General features: G+C 31.1%; 1 long non-coding RNA gene across 1 annotated transcript; it reads left to right on the top strand.

The window, feature by feature from the left end:
* The first annotated feature begins 16,296 nt into the window (after positions 1-16,296).
* On the top strand, positions 16,297-17,675 carry LOC120079862. Its single transcript, XR_005482361.1, has 2 exons — positions 16,297-16,805; positions 17,247-17,675. It is a non-coding gene; the product is annotated as an uncharacterized LOC120079862 (long non-coding RNA).
* Positions 17,676-27,809: the final 10,134 nt, after the last annotated feature.

The following is a 27,809-nucleotide window of genomic DNA, read 5'->3' as shown; positions in this document are numbered from 1 at the left end:
GATCTCATGTGCAATGACCATGTTCTCAAACCTTTTGGCCAATGCATCAGGTATGCTTGCCAAAATGTGAAGTTGGGCCTTCAAATTAGCCTTTATCCACACCTCATATGCGTTACGAACATTTTGTGATGCATCGGGGTTGGGACTTGAGGACAATCCTCAAACATGACAATTTCGAGGTCGTTTACCACGAAAAATATTTTAATAGATTCTTTCCAAGTCATATAATTAAAACCGGTCAAAGCAGAAAAGGCAACTAACGAAAAATCATTGTTTGACATTTTGCCGAAAAAAGAAATATATTGATCTACGTTAGATTTTAGCATAACTCTTTTAAAATAAATCCAATCAGGTTTAGCAAAATCTAAATGAACCCCATATTAACATCTAGTTTTGCAATTACGCTTCAGTGATTTAGGACAAAAGCCACCGAAGGGTAATCAATTTCTCCCTTCACTGAATTGGGACACTCTCAACTAATCATTACACCAGAATAACTCTTATTCCTTTTTTATTTGGTCAAGAAATCATTAACTTGCTTAACAATTTCCTGTAAGTGTGACCCTTCATTTTAGATCCTAAAGTTTCGCCTCAATTAGCCAACCGAAGGGAAAAATCGATTGGGGCAAAAACTAAAGCGACCCATCCATTTCTGGAGTTCACCTTGATATTGACCAACTGCACAAACCATCCAAAGGGGGACGCTCCCAGGGCGCCTCGAGGCCGTGCAAGAAGCGTCTCACAGTGAAAACCAATGAAAGGGACCGCAGGACATGTTGACTCACATCATTCTCCCACTTACTATAAATACTCTCTCCATTCACCTTGATATTTATCCATGCAAATACCATCTGAAGAAGGATGCTCCAGGGCGCCACGAGGCCAAGCATGAATCTCACAGTGTGATATTAAGGGAGAAACGTGAGTGGAAAATGACGTATCATATATATCTTTTCCTCCCACTGAGTATTTTTAAACAACCTAGTGTTTAATTTACTTATGAAAAATATGGCTAATTATTTTTACTAAGTGATTGTTTAAGTTTTTCCCAAAAGTAACACTTACTTTGGAAAAGTTAAACAATTTTGATTAACATTATTAAACACTTTAAAAAAATATTAATCAACAATTGCATGTTTATAGCAAATCTATCTAATTCACCTTTCCAAGTAGGTTCCCAGGTAGAGGTGTTCTATTTCATCAGCTTAAATATCCCAGCCTAGCCAGAACCCACCTTAGATAAAAGATCCCTTATAGATAGATTTGGGTACAAATCTAATCTTTTATTGAAATCAATTTAATCCTATTAAACCGATTTAAAAGATTAATCTAATTTCTAAATCTCATTAGAAATTTGTGAGCTTAGGTCTATCTCAATCATATTTTAAAACTATTTAAAAAATGATTTTACCTAAGTTTGCATGCAACTCTTGGTTAATTGATTTTAATTTCTAATTTCATTAATTATAACTCTTATAAAGAATGAAAACAATTAAAACCATTCAACATTGCTAGCTAGACATACATAAGGTATTTATAACTCTTATAAATAAATCTAACTGCATGCTTCATGCAATGTTCATTCATTACTAATATTATATATATATATATATATATATATATATATAACTTTTACATAACAAGTAATGAACTAAGCATACATTCCATGCTAACATACAACCTTATATTATAATATTTATAATATAGATGATGCATGGATATGCTTTAGAGCATGCATATAATATAACTCTTATATTATATGATGCATGAGTATGCTTTAAGTAATTTAATCATGCATCTTAATATATTATAACTCTTATAATATAAAAAAATGCACAAAAAATGTATAACCTATGGTAGGTTTAAAACTATATGACATACATTATGACATATAATAAACATACATCACATGTACATTTAATAAAAGTTGATGGACGGGGATAATGTGTCTCAAAACCGAAAAAATGCTAAACTATTACAAAAGTTGGAATCAACCGATTCGAACAGGTGAACCGAGTCTTGAACTGCCTGCCTTGAAACCTCATCATTTGATCGTGTAGCAAATCCTTTGATTGTCGAGTAACGCATGTCAAGTATAAACGATCGTGTAGTAATGATCGTGTGGCTTAGGACTATGCGATGAGTATGGAAGTCCAGGCAATCATGCAGTGCACTTCGAGTAATGCATGTCATGTGTCGTGTATTAAATATCGTGCAATTGTTTACTCCTGAGCGTCTACACGATCATATCACCAACATAACACGATTGAGTAAACTCTTTACATGATCACGTAGCATTAGCTATGCGATTGTTTAGCAAATATTACACGATCGAGTAGAACAATTCTACACAATCGCATACCCTAATCTAAACGATCATCTAGCTTAAGCTACACGATGCAACCAGCGTTTCATCTTCTCCATCGAAGCAAACTGCAACTCTTTGCGTCTGAAGCTTCTTCATGAATGACTCAAAAACACAAATGAATACAGACTCGATTGCAAGAATGATGCCCAAAAATGCAGGGGGCCTTACAATTAACTTTTATAATGTAAAACCAAAATATTAAACAGAGACAACTATCCCAAAACATCTATCAACTTTTGGGTTTTATGTCCTAAAAACTTGTAGTTTGTAAAATGATAAACATTTTCTATTATCAATATACTTGTTATTGATCTTATAAATTGTATGAAAGTTTAAATCCAATAAACTAAAATGACTATTGTATGAGTACTTGAACTTTATGTGGAGATATAAGAGTGGATCGGGTTCGAGTAAATAGTCGAAATGATCTATGGTACATCAATAAGGTTGGGTACCTCTGGTAACACCATTGGATGCAGCCTACTCTGTAATTGTTACAAAAAGTTGTAAAATGCTACATACGATGTGATCCTAATTCGTACATGTTATGACATGAGGAGTGGGGACGTCCTATGCAATGAATTTACATAAGAACAGGACCAAGAAATAACTCACTGTTACTTTATAACGTTGTTTACTGTTTAAGATTGACTATTTCACCTAGATGACCTAGGTAACTCGATCTTAATTCTGAGCTAACTATGAACTCCTGTTTATTCGGGATTGCCCTTAGATTTGCATAGTTGAGGGTTGGCTCAACAGCGCTGGCTCAATAAGAATCCCATTTCAGGGGTAAGACCAGATAGATAGCTGGGGACATAGGGTGCAAGACAGAGTTCACGCCTGCTTGATTTAGGGATAAGAGAAAGGTTGTTCTCTTAAGTACTAAATCCAGGTCTTGAACAATAAGCCTCACCCTCTCATAGGGTTGAGAGAGTTTAGTTTGGTGATTGGATCACAAACTAGTTGTTCATTAGAGGATCAGTAGGGACTTGAGGAATAAGACTAATCTCGAGGGTAAAACAGATATTTGACCCAGGCGTTATTATGAACAACCTGTGAAGGGTCGACTTGCTGATTATGGTTAAATCATGTGAACATAATATATCTACAGTGAGGGGAGCGCAACTATGAGCTTTAGTGGATTGACTCATTAGTTAACGAATGGAGATTTATTTGGTCTAATGAGTTTAGCCAATTAATCTCATATCGTTGGAGCCCATGATCTATAGGTCCGCGAGGTCCCCCTACTAGCTCGTAACGGACTAGCTCTAGAATAGTATGATAAGTTAATTTGAAACGTTCAAATTAAAATTAAGGGAATTAGTAATTATATGAGATATAATTATATTTAATTTTAGAATTAAACGGAATAAGAGAATTTATATATTTAAATATGATTTAAATATATAAAGATGGATATGTGTTAAAATTAATTTAATATTTGATATTAAATTAATTAAGTTTTATTTAATAATTAATTAATTTTTTATTTTTTAAATCAAATTTTGATTTTTAGATAAAATTGAAAAATTGGAAAACTAAAAACACAAAATGGAAAAATGGATTTTTCCATTATCCATCCCCAAGTAGCTCACACATATTGCATTGTCTTGGCCTTGTCTTCTCCAAGCATGAGCTACAACTCATACAAATCTTCTCTTTGCATGTTAATCTGCAATATAATGAGAAGAGTGGAATGAAAATCGAGCATGCAATCAAAAAAGTTTTGAGAGAAAAACTGGCTTGAAGAAAGGTTCTTTAACAAGGTTGCAACAGTGAGTTTTTCTCCTTCATCCCTTGATTCAAGTTTGTTTTGAGTCCCACAACTCAATCTAGAGCACCAAGAGAATATTGGGGAAGATCTTAAGGTGGTCTACAACAAGATATGGAGAAGATAGCAGCTGGAGATGGAGCTTTGAAGAAGTTCTACAAGAAGTATGTCTTGAAACTCATTTTTTCTGCAGAAGCATACTTTATATTATGCCAAAATTAGTGAATTTGAGTGCTTATTCTGGATCGGGTTCGAGTAAATAGTCGAAATGATCTATGGTACATCAATAAGGTTGGGTACCTTATTCTGGTAACACCATTGGATGCGGCCTACTCTGTAGTTGTTATAAAAAGTTGTAAAGTGCTACATACAATGTGATCCTAATTCATACATGTTATGACATGAGGAGTGGGGGCATCCTATGCAATGAGTTTTCATAAGATCAGGACCAAGAAATAAGTCACTCTTACTTTATAAGTTGTTTACTATTTAAGATTGACTATCTTACCTAGATGACTTAGGTAACTCGGTCTTAATTCTGAGCTAACTATGAACCCCTGTTTATTCGAGATTGCCCTTAGATTTGCATAGTTGAGGGTTGGCTCAACAGCGCCGGCTCAATAAGAATCCCATTTCAGGGGTAAGACCAGATAGGATACTGGGGACATAGGGTGCAAGACGGAGTTCACACCTGCCCGATTTAGGAATAGGAGAAAGGTTGTTCTCTCAAGTACTGAATCCAAGTCTTGAACAAGAAGCCCACCCTCTCACAGGGTTGAGAAAGTTTGGTTTGGTGATTGGATCACAAACCAGTTGTTCATTAGAGGATCAGTAGGGACTTGAGGAATAAGACGTAATCTCAGGGGTAAACACAAATATTTGACCCAGCCGTTATTACGAACAACCTATGAATGGTCGAGTGGTGATATGGTTATTCATGTGGACATATATATCTACAGTGAGAAGAGTGCAACTATGGGCTTTAGTGGAATGACTCATTAGTTAACGAATGGATATTAATTTGGTCTAATGAGTTTAGCTAATTAATCTTGGATCGTTGGAGCCCATGATTTGTAGGTCCGCGAGGTCCCCAACTAGCTCGTAACAGACTAGCTCTAGAATAGCGTGATAAGTTAATTTGAAATATTCAAATTAGAATTAAGGGAATTAGTGATTATATGAGATATAATTATGTTTAATTTTAGAATTAAACAGAATAGGAGAATTTATATATTTTAAATATGATTTAAATATAGTAAAAAGATGGATATATGTTAAAATTAATTTAATATTTGATATTAAATTAATTAAGTTTTATTTAATAATTAATTTATGAAATTAATTAATTTTTTATTTTTAAAATCAAATAGATTTTTTAAATCAAATTTTGATTTTTAGATAAAATTGAAAAATTGAAAAACTAAAAACACAAAATAGAAAAATGGATTTTTCTATTATCCATCGCCAAGTAGCTCACACATATTGCATATTCTTGGCCTTGTCTTCTCCAAGCATGAGCTGCAACTCATGCAGCTCTTCTCTTTGCATGTTGATCTGCAATATAATGAGACGATTAGAGTAAAAATCGGGCATGCAATCAAAAGAGTTTTGAGAGAAAAATTGATTTGAAGAAAGGTTCTTCAACAAGGTTGCAACATGAGCTTTTCTCCTTCATCCCTTGATTCAAGCTTGTTTTGAATCCCATAACTCAATCTAGAGCATCAAGAGAATAGTGAGAAAGATCTTAAGGTGGTCTACAATAAGATATGGAGAAGATAGCAGCTGAAGATGGAGTTTTGAAGAAGTTCTACAAGAGGTATGTCTTGAAACCCATTTTTTCTGTAGAAGAATGCTTTATATTATGTCAAAATTAGTGAATTTGAGTACTTAGATGATTCTTGTGCTTCTGCTGCTATTGATACAATCCTACATCAACAACATCCACAAACATTTAACACTTAAACGCATTACAGAAACTTAAAACCCACTAGAAACTGTAAACAAAATTCAATACAACAAATGAAATTTGGAATCAGAACACAACCTGACTCTGATACCAATTGAAGGGAAACTCAACATGAGGAGTTCCTTGATCGGAAGCAGATCGTCCAAATTTTATTGTGATTGAATGCATTCATTTATAGTCATACAAGAAGATTATGCAATCAAAGTAAATTACAACATGTTTTTCAAAAAAAATACAAAGGTTGAGAGATTATACCTTTGAAGAACTATTCTTCAAGTAATCCCTTGATCCAACTTGTTCACGAACACTTCGAACAAGCCACGAACACTCCTCTCGAACAAGCAACAAACAGCAACTCAATCCTCAAACCAACAGGGACACAACCACTCGGATTCCTCACTATGCTCACGGTGAGATCCCAGGAGTGGTGGGTTCTGATTATTTTAGTTAAGAGGATATTTGTGAGTTTGGAGGAGGAAGACGATCGAAGAAGCACTATCGCATAGGAACTTCTCGACCGTTTAGGCTATCGCATAGCAAAAACTTCCAGTCGTGTAGACTATCGCATAGATAAGTCTTCCTATCACATAGACAACAAGAGCCTATCGTATATGCTCTGTTTTTGTCATATAGACTATCGTATAGTCTCTCTTTGCATTCTTGTTGTAATTTGTTTTCTTGGAAAACTTCTCTCTCAAATGAAAAACTCTTTTTCATTTTATTCCAATTGCCATAAATATTTCCATAACCACCTACTAAAGTAGTTTTTTGAGAAATAAGATTATATTAAAAAATAATAATAAATAATATAAATAAATATGATAAATAACTTATCATATTTATTTATATTATTTATAGTTTTAATTTTGCATCACATACAATATAAACTATAGTTCTTTTTCTTTATTTTATGGAATTTAATATAAATCATATTATATTAAATTAACAACTATTTGAGTCTTAATTTATTCCTCCAAATAATGTATCAAATACATTATATCAATTATATCATATATAATTTAATTAATTTAATTATATCAATAATTAAATCACATCTTATTAATTTGAACAATTCAAATTAACACAAAAACTTATTCTCAACATAATCCTTTTGAGCTACCAACGGGACCTTATGGACCTGTAGCTTGAAGCTCCATTGGTACGTGAATAATTAATTAAACTCTTTAATTACATTATTCACCATTCGTTAACTGTCGGGCAATCCACTAAAGACCGACAGTTGTATTCTTTGTACTACAGATATATTTCTGTGTCCATTGGATATAACCAATCAACAGTGTGGTGACCCTTCACAAATTGCTCGTAAGTACAGTTGGGCCAAATTACCATTTTGCCCCTATAGTTAAATCTAACTCCTTAAATACCACTGATTTCTCTAATGAACAATAAGTCATAGTCCCACTATGACTGAGTCCTCTCTTGCCAAGAGAGGGTGTGACCACTATGTTCAAGACCCGAAATCAGCCCTTAAAGGAGTAATTTATCTACGTAGGGGAAGGAGTGAATTTCGTCTTATGTAGCTAAGTTCCCAGCTCCCCAATCAGACGAAACCCCAAAATGATAGGCTTGTTGAGTTGGCAATTTGGCCACTCTCACCCATACAAATCAAAGAACCACCTTCATGAGCAGGAGTTCACAACTCATTCAGGATTCAGGTCATGTCACCTATGGTCATCCTAGTGAAATGTAAGTCTCTATTATCAACGGTGTTATATAAAGTGACTAATCATTTCATGGTCCGGTCTTATGCAAACTCTTTGTATAGGATACCCCCAATCGTATGTCTCCACATGAATGATCAGGAACATATCATTTATAGCACTTTACAACATTTGTAACACCTACAAAGCGAGTCGTATTCGTAGTGTCACCAGGATAAGATACCCAACATTATCCATCTACTACAGACCATTTAGGTTATTATTTAAACAAGATCCACTTGTATGTCTCTACATACTTATTTAAATTTATATAAAATAATCTCGGATCTTAGTTTATTGGATTGAGTATATACTTATAAAATAACACTTATTTTTATTAATAACAATATGTTTATACAAAGTTTACAAACTATGAGATTACGAGGAGATTTAGGACATCATTCTCAATAGTGATAAATAGGGCTCGGGCTCAGAGTAGTTTGCATATTGTTAATGCATAATGGATCTTCATATTTATAGTGTGGTTTGCCTTGGTAATGGTACTATACCTATTTTGGCATGTCAAATATATGTGTCAGGCTAGTCTGCCAAATATTTTCTTTTCAAGTACTTCATTCGTCACTTGGCTCACTACCAAGACATTTCTTTTTCTATTCAGGAATGGGGTCGTGTGACCCCCTTGAAAATCCGTGGGCCACAACAGGGAGTACATCTCTAGTCCTAGCTAGGCTTTACCCATAATGCTTCTTAATCTAAGTTTAGGAAATGATTTTGAATAGTCTCTGATGCTCAAATCAATAAAATAGATAATTGATTCAACAAGAATATATATATTAATTTAATATTATTTTCTTGATGATGTTACTTCCCTCTTTTTCATTCTTCTTTAACCTCTCTTCAACTCTTTATAGTTGTTACATGTATCTCAATTGGTCGAAGGAAAAGCTCTTTCAAGTAAACAATGAAAATTGTCTAATGTTTCTCTCTTTTACTTCTCTTGTCCAATTTCAAAGTTGGCATTTGTTAATATATGAGCAAGAAAGGTTGATTTAACCAAAAGAAATAAGAGAAAAATATATATATGTAGGGACAAAAATCAAATTGACATGGTGTTGTCTTGATTCCTTGTTGGGCTTCAAGAAATGAATTCAGGCCCAAGATTGGATCTAGTTCAACAAAGGTGAAGTGTGGTAGATGACAAATGTGGTCTTGGTGAGGCCACGTAGCAGATGGAGAAGTAGATGAGGAAGCTTCGTTATTTTTTCCTACTTAAATGAAAAAAAACGATCTGAAATTTAGTTTGCAGAAACGTTTACCTCTCTGTCTCTCTAAGCTAACTCTCTTAATCACTCTTCAATGGTAGGGAATGAATAAGTGAAGAAATCATGCAATCACAGTAAGAAAAGGAAGAGGAAGAGAGAGACACAAGTTAACGTGGTTCGGTAGATTGTGTACATTCATAAGATACAAGGTTCTCAATCAATATTATTGGAGAAATCTTGAAAATATAGATAAGTCTCTCACGCCCTTTCTTTTCTTTCTAATTCAAACTCTCTTAGTTTTTCATCCTTTATATAGATAGGATGTTACAGGTGTAAGAGAGGAAAAATTTTAAATGAAAGTAAATGTTGATTTCAATAGAGTAGATATTGACTTCTACAAATCTCCACCTTAAAAACAATATTTAAGTTGTTTAATGGTATCTCCTTCTTCAAATTCTTCTTCTTTCAACCGTTTTCAATAAGCTCGAAGCTAACAATGTCTAGGCATTTCTTAAGCTTGAGTTGAGGAACAATCTTTTTCAGCATGTCTAAGGTATTGTCAGAGGTATGAATCTTCAAAATGTCTACATTTTCATTCTCTATCTGTTCTTGCACAACATGAAATTTTACATCTATATGCTTTGTGCAATTGTGGAATTGAGGATTCTTAGACAAGTGTATGTTTATGTGATTCCAAGGTCTTGTAATAGTCTTCTTAGCCATAAGGCTTCTTTAATAGCCTCCGATAGAGTTATAAAACTTAGCCTCAGTAGTTGAGAGAGCTATTACGGATTGCAAAGTAGCCTTCCAGCCTAGGAGACAACTTCCATATAGAAAGATATAGCCTGAAAGAGATCTCCTTTTGTCTAGATCACTTGCATGATCTAAGTCTACAAACCCAAATAATTCTGGTTTTGAATTTGTAGTTTGTTGATATAGGAGTCTAGTATCTTTAGTACTCTTTATGTACCTCAGGATCCATTTGGTTACTTCCCAATGCATTCTTCCCGGATTAGCCATGTATCTGTTGACTAAGCTGCTGCATAGGCTAAATTAGGTCTTATAGAGATCATCAAATACATTAGGCTTCCCATGCTTGGGAATAGGGAACAGTAGACATCATTCTCTTTGGGAGAATTCACAGCTGATAACTTAAAATGTTAAGCTAATGAGTGTTCACTGATTTGGCATCTTCCATATTAAACTTTTTGATCAACTTTCTGTAGCAGTTGGGTTGACAAATATATAGTCTTGATCTATGTCTGTGTCTTTCAATTTCAATGCTTAGAATTCTTTTAGACTCTCCCATGTCTTTTATACCAAACATATTTCAAATTCTCCTTAGATCTTCCTATTAGGAGCATATCATTTACATATAGAAGTAGATAGATAGAATCTTTGAAAGACTCGGTATTCACATACACTTAACTATCAAAAGAGCTTCTCTGAAAACCAATCTTGGTGATATAATCATCAAATCTTTGATACCAACATCTTGGGGATTGTTTTAGACCATAGATTAATTTATCTAATAGGTAGTAGTAGTCTTCTTTCTCTTCAATTAGATATCTCTTAGGTTGTACCATGTAATTTGTTTCTGTCAAATGCCCATGAAGAAAAGCTCTCTTGGTGTGCTTGACTACTAGTGAAAATATTTCACTGTAGTTAATATCTTTCCTTTGAGTGAATCCCTTGGCTAGTAATCTAGCCTTAAATGCCATTAACTTTTTTTAGTTCTCCAAGATTTACTTTCTTTGAAGTTCATGAAGTTCTTTAGAGCCTGTTTGGTAGGCAATTTGAAAACAAGGGATTCAAAGAAAATAGAGTTGTATTTCATGTTTTCGTATATGTGTTTGGTAGCAGATTCAGAAATTAAATTTCAATTTAAACAACTTTTCAAAATTTGTTTGAAAATATATTTTAGTTACTCATTAAATACTAGGTTAAATATAAACCCTTACTAATTAATTTCTAAACTTGTTTTATGTTAATTTTTTGTATAATTATTATTTTGTAATATCATATAATATAATTTTAAATTTAACAAAAATAATTGAGTTTATAACATGAAATAGTATATTTATTATTATTATTATTTTGTATCATTTCTATTATAATTATGCATTTTAAAATTTTTAATTCAAAATCCGGATACACTGGAAACATTAAAAAAAAAACAGTTATTTTCAGAATTTGCACCATTTGGATCACAAAATCCAGAAACAGTTTCCATAGAATCATGGCTACCAACCAAACACAAACTCAATGAATTCAGTGAATTTGAAAGCAGAAAACGGAATTTGAATTGCCTACCTAATAGGCCCTTAGTTCTTCTTGTAGGCTCTGATACCATTTTGTTGGGCTTCAAGAAACGAATTCAGGCCCAAGATTACATCTGGTCCAACAAAGATGAAGTGTGGTAGATGATAGATGTGATCTTGGTGAGGCCACGTAGCAGAAGGGGAAGTAGATTAGGAAGCGTCATTCCTTTTTCTTACTCAAATGAACAATAACGATCTAAAGTTTAGTTTGTAAAAACATTTACCTCTCTGTCTCTCTTAGCTAACTCTCTTAATCACCCTTCAATGGTAGGGAATGGAGAAGTGAATAAAGTATGCAATCACAATAAAAGAAACAAAGTACGATTGTTTAATTAAATAGGAAATAGAAATAAGTTTCCTCCTCATTTTGGGAACAATGTATAAGTTTTCTAAAAATAAAAAACTACTTCCAAAAAAATAACTTAGCAACTCCCACTGCACGAGTTGAAATGGTGTCTCCCGTTCTAACCTTAAACATAATTTCACCCTCTTTGAGCTATTGGAAGGAACTAATTCCATGTAAAGAAAAACAAGCGTAATTAGTGACTTCTGAATAAACTATCCAAGTATTATGGTCATTTTCCACTAAATAAGTTTCCAGGACTAGTAAATCATATTTACATTCCTTCTCTTTCTTCTTTTAGGCGAGGTTCTAGGGACAATTATATTTCTAGTGACCATCTACATTGCAGTAAAAGCACTTGTCTTTGCCAGGTACATTAGGCTTACCCTTGCCTTTCCCAATGGTAGGAGCCTTCCCAATCCCTTCTTTCTTTTTCTGAATCTTCTTAGAATTAGAAGATGAGTGAGCAAACTTAGTTCTCAAGGATAAACTCTTACCTTTCATAAAGGACTGATAATTTTGTAACTTATTAAGAAGGGTAGTCATGGTGTACTGTATTTTGTTCATAACTACATTGTTGCGAAATTGAAGGAAACACTTTGGAAGAGATTCCAAAATAAAGGACACCTGATTCTGCTCGTCAATGATCGCATCGTTCATTTCGATAACATTGAACTGGACCATCAGGTCGAAAACATGTTCTCTCACTGGTTGGCCTTCATTCATGCGCGCATTGTAAATGTACTTGAGGGCTTCATACTGGATCTGAACGGACAGTTGTCCAAACATCTCCTAGAGGGACTCCATGATCTAACTCGTAGACATCATGGCCTCATGCTTCTTGGTAAGAACGTCAGATAGACTTGTCAAGATGTAGACTCGGGCCTTTTCATTGGCCTTCGTCCAACGTTTATAAGCATCCTTCAATACTCGGGATGCATTGCGAGTGGAGACTAGAAGACATTCCTCTGTTAAGATGAACCACAGATCATCAATAACCAAAATCATATCCAAGTTAGATTTCCACGTCGCATAGTTTTCACTTGTTAATTTTTCGTTTTTAAGCAAGGAAACGATTACGAATGACATGCTAAAACGAATAATAAACAATTGACCTTATTAGTTATATTTGTCTTAACTCATTACTTAATTGTCCAATCAATTTTAAAAAAACACACATGTAATCATAGAACCCTAATTAAACTACTGATTTTAGTTTTTGCAACAATACTTCAAAGGTTTAGAGCAACAACCACAGAAGGGTGAACGACTACTCCTCCCCTAAATTGAGACAATCTCAGCCAATCATTAATACCAGAATAACTCTTATTCCCATAGTTTTTAGTTGTCGTTGTTTTGGTCGATGATTCATTACCTAGCTTAATTCATCCCATAAGTGTGACCCTCTCATTTTTAGATCCTAGAGGTACGCTTCAACAGACTATCAAAAGAAAAGACAGTTGTTGGAAGATTAACTTAAGAAACCCTATCTATTTCTGGAGTTTGCGTTGTTCTGACTCTTATGATAAGACCCTCCAAAGGGATGGTCGTGAAGGAACTCTAAATCTAGAGAACTAGTGAGCGGAAGTAGATCGTTCCAAATCTCATTGTAAAAAAACAAGAACATTTATAATCAAACAGCAACAGTTATGCATCATGGACTAACATACAACATGCTTCAAAGATAAATACAAAAGGATTGAGTAAGACAATACCTTTGAAGAACTATTTTCTTTACGTATTCTCTCGATCAAACTCGAACACGTTAATAAGCACGAACGCAATGAGAAATCTCAACAAACAACACGAACTGGAAAATACTCAATCACAATCGAGTAAAACTCGATCTTCAACCCTTGAACGAAAACTCAAAACACTACTCTGTTACCTTGGTATTCTCAGTGTGAGAATTCAGAAGGTGTGGGCTCTGTATGGATTTGGGAAAAGGGAAGGAGGAACTAGACGATCGAGTAATTGGGACAAGAAATAAATCTATCGTATAGACTTGGGTACTCGATCGTTTAGTAATGAGTATTTATCGTATAGAAAAACCCGATTGATCATTTACTCTCTCAACTAGTTATCGTATAACTCAAGCCTTTTACGCGTATTATGAAAAATGAAAACGATTTTCATCTTTTATCCATGCGGTTGCCAAAAACTTACTAAAACCACCCACTAAGTTGGTTATATAGAGAAAAAATGAAATCAATTGTCTCATAATTAATTTATTATAAATAAATATAATAATTAATTTATCATATTATATTTATAACCTATAATTTTAGTATCACATCAGATGCAACATATAAACCATAGTTCTTTTCCTCCTTTATGGCATTTAATATAAATCATATTTATATTGATTCCTCCAATCAAATAATGTATCAAATACATTAAATCAATTATATCACATATAAATTAATTAATTTAATTATATCATATATAGTCAAATTCACTCTTGTAATTTGAACACTTCAAACTAACCCAAAAGTTGATTCTCAACATGAATCCATTGAGCTACCAAGGAGACCTTATGGACCTGTAGTTTGAAGCTCCCGGTACGTGAATAACTGACTAAACTCTTTAATCACGATATCCACTATCCGTTAACTGCCGAGCACTCCACTAAAGACTGACAGCTACACTTTTCGCACTACAGATATATTTCTGTGTTCATCGGATTTAACCAATCAATAGTACGAGGATCCTTCACAAATCACTTGTAAGTACAGCTGGGTTAATTTACTGTTTTGTCTCTATAATTACATCTAACTTCTTAAGTACCACTGATTCCTCTAATGAACAATATATCATAGTCCCACTATGACTAAACACTTCTCGTCCAAGAGAAGGTGTGGCGCCACATTGTTCAAGCCCCGAAATCAGCCCTTAAGGGAGCAATTTATCTATTTATCCTTGCTTTGAAGAATGAGTGAATTCCATCTTGTGTAGCTGAGTTCTCAACCCCTGAATCAGACGAATCCCCAAAGTGGTAGGTTTGAATCAATCTGGTCACTCGCACCCATGCAAATCAAAGGACCATCCTCATAGGCAGGAGTTCGCAACTCACTCAGGATTAAGGTCATGTTACCTATGATCATCCTAGTGAAATAAAAGTCTTCGTCATCAACTGTGTTATATAACGAGACTAAATATTTCGTGGTCCGGTCTTATACGTACTTCTTTGTATAGAGTATCTCTGCTCGCATGTCTAATATACGAATGATCAGGATCAGACCATTTGTAGCACTTTACAACATTTGTAACTGTTGGGGTTGATGCTCTAAATCTCGTCGGGTTCAGTAGTTTGTAAACACGTGTATGAACAAACATTATGTGATGTAATAATATGAGATATTGTCTTCACTACAGTATTCAAAATATGAGATATTTTAGTTGCATTAACCACAAACCAATAAACTAAGATCTCTGGTTGTCGTTGTAACTTAAGCATGTATGTGATGACATATAAGTGGATCGTGCTTTAATTGATAACCTAAATGGTCTGTAGTATATGGATAAATGAGGGAAACTTTATCCTGTTGATGCTACGAGTGTGGCCCGTTTTGTAGATGTTACAAGTGTTGTAAAGTGCTACAAATGGTCTGATCCTGACCATTCATGTATTAGACATGCGAGTGGTGATGCTCTATACAAAGAAGACTGGACCACGAAATGTTTAGTCTCATTATATAATGTCGTTCATGACAGAGACTTTTATTTCACTAGGATGACCATAGGTAACGTGACCCCTTAATCTTGAGTGAGTTGGGAACTCCTGCTTATGAGGGCAGTCCTTTGATTTGTATGGGTGCGAGTGGCCAGATCGCTAATTCAAACCTACCACTTTGGGGATTCGTCTGATTGGGGAGCCGAGAACTCAGCTATACAAGATGAAATTCACTCATTCACCGATTTAAGAGTAAGTAGATAAATTGCTCCCTTAAGGGTTGATTCCGGGGCTTGAACAATGTGGCGTCACACCCTCTCTTGGCTCGAGAAGGATTTACTCATAGTAGGACTATGATGTATTGTTCATTAGAGGAATTAGTGGTACTTATTACTTAAGGAGTTAGATGTAACTTTTGGGAGAAAACGGTAAATTGGCTCGACTGTACTTACGAGCGATTTGTGAAGGGTCATCGTACTGTTGATTGGTTTTATCCAATGGACACAGAAATATATTTGTGGCGTGAAAAGTGTAGTTGTTAGTCTTTAGTGGAATGCTCGATAGTTAACGAATGGTGAATATCGTGATTAAAGAATTTAGTCAATTATTCACATACCGTTAGAGCTTCAAGCTACAGGTCCACAAGGTCTCCTTGGTAGCTCAATGGATTCATGTTGAGAATCAGTTTTTGGGTTAGTTTGAAGTGTTCAAATTAACAAAAGAAAATTTGATCATATATGACATAATTAAATTGTATCAATTATATGAGAGATAATTGACTTAATGTATTAGATACATTAATTGGAGGAATTATTATTAAATGCTATGAGGGAGAAAAAGAAATATGATTTATATATTGCATGAGATGTGATATTAAAACTATAGATTATGAATATATATTATTTATATTGGTAATAAAATCAATTATGGAATAATTGGTTACGATTTTTCTCTCAATAACTAACTTAGTGGGAAGTTGTGATCAGTTATGATAACTGATAGATAAAATGAAAATTGTTTTCATTTTTACATAAGGCGATCATTAAGCGATTGAGAATCGTACGATCAAAAGAATTAGCTATACGATAGCTTGAGAGCATACATGATCGTGCAACGAGTTTTCTATACAATAGTCATTTGTTTTCTAAACGATCAAGTACTTAGTCTATACGATAGATTATAGTCATCTCCCACATACTCGATCATCTATACGATCTATCTAATTCCTCCTACCCTCTATCAAATCCTGGATTCTCACATCGAGAATACCAAGGTAGCCTGCTGGTGGTGTCTATTTCCTGTTCGAGGGTCAAGTGGGATTTGTTCTTGTTCGAGGAGATTGCTGAGGCCTGACGTTCGTATTGGTGAGTGATCGTGCAATAAGATCGAGGAAACGAGAAGAATAGTTCTTCAAGGGTAAGTTCTTTTGATCCTTAGTATTTTCCTTTGGAAGCATGCTGTAATTTGGAGTGTTTGCATAACTATTACTGTTTGATTGTAAATGTGTATGTTCTGTCACAATGGGGTTTAGAACGATCTCGCTTCCGCTCACTGGTCTCTTTGATAAGAGTTCCTTCAGTAGCATCTACAAAGAGGGTCACACTCATAGTGTCATCAAGATAAGGTTTCCCTCATTTATCCATATATTACAGACCATTTAGGTTATCACTTAAAGCATGATCCACTTGTATATCTCCACATACATGCTTAAGTTACAAGGATAACCAAGGATCTTAGTTTGTTGGTTTGTGGTTAATGCAACTAAAATATCTCATATTTCATAGACTGAAGTGAATAAAATATCTCATATTATATATCATAAAATTGTTTGTTCATATAAATGTTTACAAACTACAGGACCCTACAAGATTTAGGGCATTAACCCTAACAGGTCACTCTAGGACGACACGCAGACAAACAATAGGAATCTCACGGTGCAAACTAATGGAGGAGACCGTAGGATACGTTGACACACGTCTCTCTCCCAGTTACTACAAGTACTTTCCTTATTCACCTTGTTATTAACTTATGCAAACACTTTCCAAAGGGAGGTCGCGCCCAGAGCGACACGAAGACGAGCATGGATCTCATGGTGTGAACTCTCAGAGACGTGAGAGCTGAAACTTGATATATCACATATACCAATTTCCTCCCACTAAATTATTCTAATGTTTTTAGGATTTTATTATATTTAGTTAATACCTGGCTAATGAATTATCTAAGTCATTTTAATTTGCTTAATATAACATTTATATTGAAGGATTTAATAATACTTGATTTCATTTATTAAACTCTCTAATAAAATTAATCATTTATTGTATGCTTATAAAATATTTTTCCAATTCACCTTCCAGGTCGGTTCCCAGGTGGAAGTATTTCATTTCTGTCAGCTTAAATGCCCCCTTTTAAACAGAATGTTCCTTATACAAAGGTCTCTTATGGGCAATTATTTTATAAATTATTTTATAAATTCATTTTAATCTTATTAAAACAAATTAAAAAGATTAACCTATTCCTAATCCAATTAGAAATAACATAAGTCTAGGTTTATCAATTTATTTAAAATTAATTTAGACCTATGTTTGCATGCAACTCTTGATTATAGATTTTAATCTATCTCATTAAAACTATAACACTTATATTTTAATGCTTTATTAAAACCTATAAAATTTGCATCTATGACATCGATTAAATAAAATGATTATATTTATCTAAGTAATGTCATGCTCAATGCAAATTCCATTTTCATTTTATAAATATAACACTTATATAAATCATACATGAAAAACAACATTCACATACATCATTCCACTATTTATTATAACAATTTTAATATATAGCATAATGCATGGACATGCTTAGTGTTATCATACATCATTATAACATAACACTTATATCATGATGCATTAGCATGCTAATTTAGTCATGCATCCATAAAATATAAGCCTTATATTTAATTATGATGCATGTATATGTTTATCCTAAGGTGGATACTTTTGAATCTATATGACATACAATATGTAATATGAATTCAAATATTAATCTAAACATATATCTAATGCATAATTAAATTAATTTAAGCAGCAACAATTGGACCGATTTTGACACCCTAATGAAAATTTAATTAATTAAATTAATATAACTTTATATCAATTTAATTAATAATTAATAATTACAAAAGCAAAACTAGGTCAAAAGAGGACTTCAGCCGCTGTCTTCTATCGCGCGTGCACTGCCAAGACTCCGTCAAACTTTGGAGTGTTGCAATGATGAGGAGCAACCTTGCAATGCTATGAATCTGAGGCGGCGATAGCAGCGTCATGATGCTAAACGACAAATGCTTCTTTTTTGCTCGTTTTCGTCTCTGAACTTGCCCCGAACACCTCCGTTTCTTCTAATCTCTTTAGCAACTGTTGCTCTTTCAATTGACACGGACTTATAAACTCGAAGCAAGAATTAAATTGCCTAAAAAATACAATGAACCCTTACATTTCAATCATATTAAAATTAATCTAAGTACCAAAATCGAAAACATCCAATCTTGCAAACCTTTATTCAAAATGCAGATTTAATAACCCACCTCTAAACTTATTTTTGTTTCGAAAAATACGAAGAATGAAGATGCAAGAAATTGGCTCTGATTCCAATTGAAGGGGTCATATCCTACAGCGGAAGCGTTGTGAATGTCTTGCATCCCACAAATCGATTTTTACATAAACTAAAATAGAATATACGTAGAACAAACATGTAAATAGCATGTTGTAGGGAAAGAATAGAACCATTCTTATCTTTGTAGATTCACAAGCTCCTAGAACGATCCTCTCGATATTCTAATGAACGACTCCTCTAACGATCTAGAACATGAACGTTTCCTCGAACAATCTTGAATACGACCATGAGAGTAACCTTGTTATTCTCAAAGATTAAATAAAATGATAGATGATATTCAACTATTGGAAAATGGTGTGAGGGAAAACTTTTTGGGAGAGTAGAGAGGATTTCTTTTGTGGCTTAGGGAAAAAATAGTACAATGAATGCTTGCAATTCTGTTGTGCTTTGTGTGTCCTAAAAAGGTCATAAGGAAGACTTTATATAGAAAATGGTCAACCCTTCTCAGAGTCCTTTTCTAATTTTTCCTTATGCACAATCAATTAAATAACAATTATTTAATTAATTGTCACAATTAATTAAATAATACTTATTTAATTAATTAGCACATTAATTAAATAATTATTCATACATTAAATCCAATTTAACTTGTATATATATGTAATTATCATAAACATCATACGTAGATGTGCAACACCTCTCTATTAATTAATCCCTTGTGAATCTAATTCACTTGAATTAATTATTTGAATCTTAGTCAAATGTTTCTTTCCAATTTAATTTGAATTATAGATCATATCCATATTCAATTACATATTAATCATATTAATATACAATTTCTCATATTGATTTGAACATATCATCCATCTTTAATATCCTTTAGTGAACTAACAAGGGACCTGGTGAACCTGTAGATCAAAAGCTCCAACGATATGAGATTAATTGGCTAAACTGTTTAACCAAGTTAATCAATATTCGTTAATTGTGGACACACTCCACTAAAAACCCATAGCTGCACTCTTCTCACTACAGATATATTTTTGTGTCCAAGGAAATAGACCAATATCAACAAGTTAGTCATTCACGAGTGTTCGTAACTCCAATTGGGTCAAATTACCATTTTACCCTTGGATTACCTCTGATTCCTTAAGTACCAGTGTTTCTCTAATGAACAACCTGTTTATGGTTCAACCAATAAACAAAAAATCCTCTCGGGCCAATGAAAGGGTAGGGCCTTTTGTTCACGTCCCAAAGACATCACTTAAGGGAACACTCATCTACTTACTCTAAAAATGGGAATGAGTGAATTTCATCTTGTATTATTATGTTCCCAGCTCTCCACTCGTTCTTGTCCCCAAAATGGTAGACATATTGAGTCGGCGAGTTGGCCACCCTCACCCATACAAATCAAAGGATAATCCATCGTGAACAGGAATTCATAACATACTCAGGATTGAGACTAATTTGTCTAGGTCATCCTATTGAAATAGGAGCTTAACTAGTTAAGGTGCTACATCTAGTAATTACTATTTCGCGGTTTGATCTTATGCAAACTCATTGCATAGGATACCGTCACTCATGTGTCACCTAGACGAATGCATTGGATCATTGTATTTGTATCAAATACAAAGTGGGTCGTATCCATAGTGTCACAATGATAAAGTACCCAACTTTATCCCTATACTATAGACCATTTAGGCTTTATCTTGAACATTGATCTCTGTATGTCTCCACATACAATTCAAGACTCATAAGATGTTAGTTTATTGGATTTAAAGTTATTAAAAAAAAATAAAAAAAACAACACAATAACATTTATAACTCTTTATTGATGACAGTCAATTAATAACACTTACTATCTACGAGTTTTAGGGCATAAAACAGAACAATACTATATATCGATTGAGTTATGCTCTCTTTGACGAGTTATTGTTAAATGATTAGTATAAACATTTGGTAAATAGTGATAAATTAATAAGTAAAATAAAGTTTTTGAAAGTTGACATTTTTATTAAGAAATTAAATCAAAATAAAAGTTTAAGTACAATACGTTTCTTATTTACATTAATTTAATATGAGATTGTGTGAATTAATTTTAAATTTTTTTCACTAAAGGAAAAGGAAAAGAAAAAAAAATCTCTTAAATGAGATTTAGGGTGTGTTTGGAATATATTTCAAGTATAATTTTTTTTAAAAAAAATCATTTTGAAAAAATTCGAGTGTTTGATAAATAGTTTTCAAGTATATTTTAACCAATTTTATAAAAAATATTTAATAAAAATGAGTGTTTTAAAAAATATTTTTTTGATGAAGTCAATTCAAACGCGAACATTCTATCACGAAAAAGTGTGATGCTTAGACTCATTACGCATTAAGAAATTCAATTGACAAGAAAGTATTTGAAAGTTATGATAGTTTTAACGCATTTATATGAAAAATTTGTGTATTTTGAAATCATTACTGAGTTGACGAACTTGAATCAAACTTTGGAGGTAGAAAATAAAAAATTTCAATGGAAGAAAAAGGTAACTATTCAACTCTTTTCTAAAATATAATATGAATACGGTAAAGGTTCAAAATCTTACCAAATTTGTTTGTAGATACTCCATTTTATAACCACTTAAAAATAAAAGAAATCCACATACGTTCGTATGGAAAAACTTAATGAATGGTGATCCTTATTAGAAATATATGATCTTTTAGGATAAATATGGAATAATTTGATGAGTTGTAGATCCCTCCTAAAAATCTAGTGATCATATTTAAGTTTTTTTCAAAAAAAAAAAGAAGAAGAACCATCTTCAAAACCGTAGGTACATGTCGACTATATCTATTGACTATTAGGAGCGCAAAAAAAATTTAAAAAAAAAAAAAAAAAAAAAAAAAAAAAAAAAAACCTAATGGATGCACTAGTTTGGATTAGTTTTTTAGTATTAAATTAGATATTTTGATTTGTATTTAGAGAAAAACAAAAAATTATTGATTTAAATTGGTTTTTTATTGAAAAACTCAATCGAAACTAAATGAAACCGAATATATATCCTTGAAGATAAACTCGTCCCAGAATCCTTTTAAATTTTCATTATTATGATTTGTGTATATTTTTTAGTTAGGAAAATGTGACCAATTATTATGGTGTGAAAAAAATCACGCAAAAAAATAAAAATAAAAAACAAAACCAATTTTAATCTATATACATATATATATATATATCCAATTTTACCATGAAAAATAGCAAAAAAAATACCCAATTCAAAACAAAATAAAAAATAAAAATGAACTTTAAAAGAAAAGAAAAAAAAATACAAAAAATGGAGAACCAAACTGATAAAAAACTGAACTAAATAAAAACGAATTTATTTGTTTTCATTGTTCATGGACATCGGTTTGGTTTCTTGTTGGCTCAAAAATTGATGAAATCAAACCGTTCTTAATCCATTAATGTTTTAACATTGTTCAAATGGCCTATTCTTGTTTTTTTTCCTTTTAGTTTAAAGATAGTTGCTAATATATAAATTAAACTCAAAATATTAGTAAATATAGTACAATACAAAATAATTTACAAATATAACAAAAATTAAATTTAGATTCTGAAATTTATCAGTGATAGACCATATCATTAATAGAAATCTATCAATGGTAGACGTCTATCTAGATTATTAATAATTCTTTAAAAATATTATTATATACTTAATTATTAATCTTAAAAGTAGTGGCTAGATTAATTACTCATTAAAGAAATTATGAAAAGTTAGGATAGATGTTAGATAATCACTGAAAAGGTATGAGGAAAATTAAAAAAGAAAAAAAAGCACAAATATATAGAGTGAGAGACACGGACATATTTTAATTGAAAATTTGTAAGATTAGTCATGATATAGGCGTGTAATAATGGTAAAAATTAGAACTAATGGGTCAACTAATCCATCATTAAGCACCTCTTTCCCCACTTTTCCAGCACAACTTTAGAAAGAAAATATAGAAAGGATGTGTTATATGCAAATTGTTTTTAACGCGTCTAAAATTCTTTTTCGGTTGTTAAATTTTGGATTTAGTTTTTAGTTGGTTTTAAGATTTTAAAATTTTATATATTTATGTCTCGTTTGGTAACTTTTTTTTTTTTTTTTTAAATTAAGCCTATCAACACTACTTTCACTTCTAAATTTCTTCATCTACCATCTACTTTTCAACAATGGTTTAAAAACTAAAGTCAAATTTTGAGAATTAAAAAAGTAGCTCTCAAAAAATTATTTTTGTTTTTGGAATTTTGGCTAAGAATTCAATCATTGTAAAGAAAGATGTAAATCATTATACGAAATCGGGATGATATAAGTTTGATTTTAAAAAATAAAACAAAAAAATTAAATGATTATCAAACGAGACCTTAGTTTTTAAGTTTTGAGTTTTGTTTCAATTTAGTCCCTAAGTTCCAAAATGTTATAATTTTACCTTGAGTTTTGTTTCAATCTGGTTCTTAGGATTCAAGATTTTACATTTTTAACTTCAACTTTTCATTAATACTCACTTTCAATCATCGACGTAAATTTCTGTTAATTAAGTGAAAGTAATTATAAAGTGAAATTTTAAATTTAATTTGAAAAGTGATAAAAAAAAATTAATGAAACTTAATTAATTATAACTCTTTCAATGATTTTAAATTTATTAACATAAATTAACACTAAAGACATAAAATGAGTATTTAGTGAATAATTGATGTTAAAAGTGTAAATTTTGAAACATAAGGACTAAATTGAAGCAAAACTCAAATATTAAGAGTAAAATTGTAACATTTTGAAACCTATGAACTAAATTCAAACAAAATTCAAAATTTAAGAACTAAATGTATAACATTTTGAAACCTAAGGATTAAATAGAAACTAGACCTAAAATCTAAAAGACCAAAAATGTATTTTTTTTTCTTAAAATTTTAAAATCATAGTTCCCATAAAGATAAATAAACGATAGAAAATTGTGTTGTCTAATTCAAGATTATAAATTTTCATTAATGTATTTTTTGTGTGTTCATCATAGATTCATATTGATATAAGAGATTAATTGATACTTCTATTATATTGCTAAACATTGATGAAAAATAATAAATTTACCATCAAAGTATTATTCACGTGGACCTAATATTAATAATAAGAAATTTTAAACCATTTGAAAAGAATGAATTTTACTTACTAATTTAATTTTTTTATATTTAAAATATCACAAATTCTACTAAACATACAAATGTTTTAGTAACTATGAGGTATGTAATCCAAATTTCGATGAATTAAGAAAAATATAGATAAATTATTCGGATAATTGAACTATAACTATTTGGAAAAAATGAATAATGTGAAATGATTTTTAGTAACAAAATATGTTTTACTTATAGTTTATTTATTTATAATATGAAGTAAAATAGACTATTATCTTAAACTTTAGGAACAAAAAAGAATGAATGCTTAAAATTTAGTGATTAAACAGCTTATCACCTAGTTTTTTTTCCCCTTTTAACTACATCCAACTAAAACGTATAGAAAATTTATTAAAGGAGAATCTAGTTTTTTTCAAATAACTTGGAAATTTGTCCATCTAATCTAATTAGTTAGTGATTAGTAATCAAATATTCATGATTGTTTTCAAATATAGGAAAACGAGCAAATTTATTTACAATATAGCAAAATATAACTATCTACTAGTGCTTATCACCGATTTTCAGTAATTTTGCTAATTCAAAATAATTACCCAAGTTTTATATGTAATTTTTTTTCATATATTTGACGATGTGAAACTATCCGCTACTTTATAATAATAATTTTAACACTTCTTTTTAATGTTTGTTAGCTTTTATCATTTTCTTTGTTCTGGAAAGAAATAGGAATAGCACATAAAATCCAAGTGGATGTTTCATAGGAAAAATGTGAAGTTGTGGTTGGTTTCTTGTTGAATTTCCACGTTGATTACTGTCATTGTTTCCCATGTCCATTGTCATCAAGTGGAACACAAGCAAGTTGGTATGTCTCTTTGTTTTTTCTTTTTTCTTTTTTTTCTTTTTTTTTTGACTTTTTCATTTATCGAATTGTGACCCAACTCAATGTCGGGAAGGTAAACTAAATTTATAATATTTGAAAATAGGACGTTTGGATTGAGTTAAGAAAAAATATTTTTTTAAAAAAATATTTTTATTTAAATATTTTTGACAAAAAGGTTGAAAATACAATTGAAAAGTTATTTTGAGTGATTGTCAAACACTCCAAATTTTTCCAAAATGACTTATTTTTTAAATTAAACATTTGAAAATACATTCCAAATACGCCCTTAAGCAACCTGAAAGTGAAAATAACAACCAGAAAAAAGTACAAAAATATTAGTTTCAAGCTATATGAAACGTAATGCTAAGAAAAACTACTTTTTTGGTCTTGAGTATAGTTTGCATTTGGTGTTACATTTTTAGTAGTACATAAGTTTTGAGTTTTATTTTAATTTAAATCCCGTTTGGTAACAATTTAGTTTTAGTTTTGAATATGTTTTTGAAAATTAAGCTTATAGACAATAAGATGATACACTTTTTGGGTTACCATATTTGATAGGATGACGTTCCATCTCAAAACCAATAGGGAATAAGAAGAGTAGCTCATCTATCTTATAAAGAATATGAGATCCTCTGATTTTTTCAATGTGGAATTCTCAACAAAGCCAAAATTTGGAAATTAAAAAAGTGATTTTTAAAAATTTTTTTTTTGGAATTTGGAACTTGACTAGGAATTCAGTCATTGTACTTAAGAAAGATGCAAAGCATTGTAAAAAATGGGAAGGAAATAGACTTGATTTTCAAAAACCAAAAACCAAAAATAAAAAACAAAAAATGAAATAGTTATCAAACATGACCTTAGTTTCTAGGTTTCAAATTGTTACAATTTTTACCTTTAAAATTTGAGTTTTGTTTCAATTTGGTCACTAGATTTCAAGATTTATATTTTTAAACCTCAATTATTCACTTCTCAGTCTTTGTCATTAATGTCTATTAATTAATAAAAATTATGAAGTAGAATTTTAAAACTAATTTTAATATAGAAGCAAAAAATAGTTGAATATAATGAAGTTTAACTCTTTTAATTTTTCTAAAACTAATTAATAGACATTAATACTAAATAAGTAAGAATTTAGCAAAAAAAAATTGAGGTTAAAAATATAAATATTGAAATCTATGAACTAGATTGAAACAAAACTCAAACTTTAAATGTAAAATTATAATATTTTAAAATTTGAAGACTAAATTAAAATTAAACTCAAAACATAAAAATTAAAAAGGTAACATTTTGAAACATAAGTACGAAATAAAAATTAGATCAAAAAATTAATCACTAACAAAAAGTATAGAGCATAGGAAAGGAAAAACAAAAAGAAGAAGACAAAAATCAAATTAATGCATTGAAGAGATCTCTTTTATGGTTTGTGATCAATTATGAACAAATAGCACCATGGATACCCAAAGAAGATTTTTTTTTTTTTTTCTTGGTAGGCCAACTTTCTTTGTGAGTTTGGAGTACCTTCTCATTTTAATTTTCTTTATAAAAAAAGCTATTATTCTTAAATATTTTTTTATATAAAAATGGTTCTAAGTTTTGTAGGTTTTGCTCACCTTTTCTTTAAAGTGAGATTTTAATTAATAATACAAGTGTTTTGTTGTCTACATTAAGAGTGACTTTATAAATGTCAAATTATAACTATAAAGTGATTCTCAGTCGATTATTTTATTAGAAAATCAATCTAAAATGATTCTAAAAAAATAATTGTGAACTAACCTAATATTTTCAAAAATTATCCCGAAACTAGACTTTTTTCGTAAAAATAATATTTTTGGACCTTCAAAATTTTGTTAAAAATTAATCAAACATATATATATATATATATATATATATATATATATATGTATATAATAATCCAAACATACTCTTAAAGCATGTCTGAAAGAGATTTTTGAGATGATTAATCATTATCTTGCCCAAAAATTTTCTATTATAAAATGGTGATGGTTTAGTAGATATAAATTATTCTAGGTGAATCGCAGAAAATGTGATTTTTGATAAATAATTGGAAGGATTTTTTTAACGTGACTATTATTTCAAATTAATGGAAAAAATAACTCCTCTTATATCATTTTTATATTTTTTTTCTTTCTTAAATTTTTATTTTTCTATTGGGTTTCTTCTCCCCATAACTTTTGTTTTACCACTTTTTTTTCTCTCTAAAATGTAATGTCCTTTTTATTAATATGATTCTAAAAGATTCGGTGAAAACAAACATTAATCACGAAAACATTTTTAATTGAATCAAAATCTCCTATACAAGGGTGAAATTAATAATTAAAATAATTTATAACTAAACACCTTACAAAATAATTATAACTAAATCATTTAGCTTTTATTTCAAAGCCACCTTCATGCATGCATGACAATTTTTTATTACATGAAAAATCACTTTTAAAATTGTAGAACAAAACATTAAAGCTATATTTAAACTGTAATGAAAATTGGTGTAATCGAAATAAAAATTTATTGGTAGATAAATCGTAATAGATTTGAATTGTAAACATAATTGGATTATTTTTTATCGCATTTACCTATAATTATGAATATATCAGATTTTACTGTTACCATTATCATTACTGTTACTGTTTGACCTTAACAGCAACGGTAACAGTAAAGGTAACAATAAATGTGAGAAATTCATAATTTTCATACTGTCATAGTAACAATATCGGTAATAATAATGGTAAAGGTAGTGAATCCCACATAGTTTTCAACCACAATCAGATTA

The sequence above is a fragment of the Benincasa hispida genome, chromosome 6 (assembly GCF_009727055.1).
Source record: "Benincasa hispida cultivar B227 chromosome 6, ASM972705v1, whole genome shotgun sequence".
Lineage (NCBI taxonomy): Eukaryota > Viridiplantae > Streptophyta > Magnoliopsida > Cucurbitales > Cucurbitaceae > Benincasa > Benincasa hispida.
The sequence above is the reverse complement of the archived record's forward strand: the minus strand, read 5'-3'. Positions and strand labels throughout refer to the sequence as shown.